Raw genomic sequence first — 2,336 nt, 5'->3', positions numbered from 1 at the left:
GGGATAGAGTGGCATATAGGGGGGTATAAGGGATATCAGGGGACAGAGTGGCATATAGGGGGGTATAAGGGATATCAGGGAGGGAGAGTGGCATATAGGGGGGTATAAGGGATATCAGGGCGGGAGAGTGGCATATAGGAGGTATAAGGGATATCAGGGCGGGAGAGTGGCATATAGGAGGTATAAGGAATATCAGGGGATAGAGTGGCATATAGGGGGCTATAAGGGATATCAGGGGATAGAGTGGCATATAGGGGGGTATAAGGGATATCAGGGAGGGAGAGTGGCATATAGGGGGGTATAAGGGATATCAGGGCGGGAGAGTGGCATATAGGAGGTATAAGGGATATCAGGGCGGGAGAGTGGCATATAAGAGGTATAAGGGATATCAGGGCGGGAGAGTGGCATATAGGAGGTATAAGGGATATCAGGGGATAGAGTGGCATATAGGAGGTATAAGGGATATCAGGGGACAGAGTGGCATATAGGGGGGTATAAGGCATTTCTGAGGCAGAGTGGCAAGCTGGGGGTGAGATTGCATAACTGGCGTCAGGTTGGCAAATAAAAGAAAATATAAACAAGAGGCATTTTTCTCCATAATAGTTTTTATTAAATATGAAAAAATAGTTTACATGAATTAATATTTACTAGTAAAACTTTTTTGGGTATTTTGGTAAAGCTTAGTTTGAGAAATAATGTGTTTTGGGTTCTTGTACCTGTAAAATATAGCTTTAATTATTATGTCAGTAAAATAAGAAGGCGGATAGAGAAATGCCAGTGTGATAAAGAGATGAAAGTGTTAATGACAAATCTTAATTTAAATTATACGTTTTTATTTTAAATAAATGAAAAATGTGCATTTTTTTTTTTTATCCGAAAAAATAATCGGCCAACGAATAGATTATGAAAGTAATCGTTAGTTGCAGCCCTAGTATACATATATATATAAATAATAGAATAGCTTGCGATCGCCCACGGGGTCACGAGTCCTTTGTAGGCTCCTCGGGGGGAGTGCACCCTGGAACACGCGTACCCCTCGTTGGTCTTTTGTTCTGTACACTTTCATTAAGGGGAACTGATGATGTTTTATGGAACTTCTTTTATTAACACAATGAATCATTTTATATATATTTTGGATATAAATCAAAAAATATATCTCTTTTGGACATTTTTAGTTTAAAGGGATTTTTTATGTGATTGAGGATGAGATCTGTGGCAAAAAGTGACAAAGATTAATATATCCGATACCCATCATATTAATATATAATACCCATCATGAAGATCCCTTCTCCTCCTACCATCCTTACAGCGGCTGCACGAACCAATCAACAACAACCAGCCACTTATAAGGGAGCGATAACTTAATAGGGAGGAATAATCTTACAGCAAAGGAACGTAGCGGCAATTACTATCATTAGGAGCTTTTATCCATCATGGCAATCTAGAGATTTGTTTGCAGATTCTACAAACATAACAGGAACATTCAAAATTGAGAAAACAATAGGTAAAAGTGTACATGCGCTACAACACTCTGTGGGAATCCCACGTTCCCACACTTCAACAAGATAAAAAGACAGATATTGGTGGTGCAACGACAGAAGTAAATATGAACGTAACTAACCCTCACCCCAATGGGTTATATAGAATAAATGGCATTAAAAAAAAATAATAATAATTAATAATAATATAATAAATATAATAATAGTGCACTCTGTATGATAAAAGCAACATTTAAAAAAATAAATTATAAAAAACATTCTGATGAGTCAGACAAAGACTGACTCAAATCATCAGCGCCTGGTGTGATTAGGGATCACGCACCCAACTGTATTTGAATGGAAATATCTTGCCTAGAGCCGGTAACCTGGCTCCAGGGATAAAGAACACGGTGCTGACTTAGGGCAGGACTCCCCCTTTAAGGTGATGGACAGCAGAGTGGATCCAGCAGAGTGTATGGAGTATATGTATATAAACACATTGATCTCACATGTAAGAGATTTATGTTATAGATTCCATACGATAATGTGACCTCGTACACGCGGTATATCCAACACACACACAAACGCACACAGATACTGTTTGAGGGGCAACCATGAAAAGATGTCATTTTATTTATCCGTTATTTAAGGTGGAAGTCTCACGGGGGGGAAAAAAACATTTCAACAGGCGTCATGTACGGTGCCGGCACTGACCAAAAACCCGGTCTGATTTCAGTCCTTTATCTGCAGACCTGGATATTGTCAGATGTGATGTTTTGGGTGACGCTTCCGGCTCAAACTCTGTACTGAGTCGAAATGTTAGAAAAAAAAACCCCCAATAGTTCAGTCTTTCAACGT

This window comes from Sceloporus occidentalis, unplaced genomic scaffold, assembly GCF_023333645.1.
Source record: "Sceloporus occidentalis isolate IW3139 unplaced genomic scaffold, rSceOcc1.0.p SCAF_160, whole genome shotgun sequence".
Classification (NCBI taxonomy): Eukaryota; Metazoa; Chordata; class Lepidosauria; order Squamata; family Phrynosomatidae; genus Sceloporus; species Sceloporus occidentalis.
Note: the sequence above shows the minus strand (reverse complement) of the source record.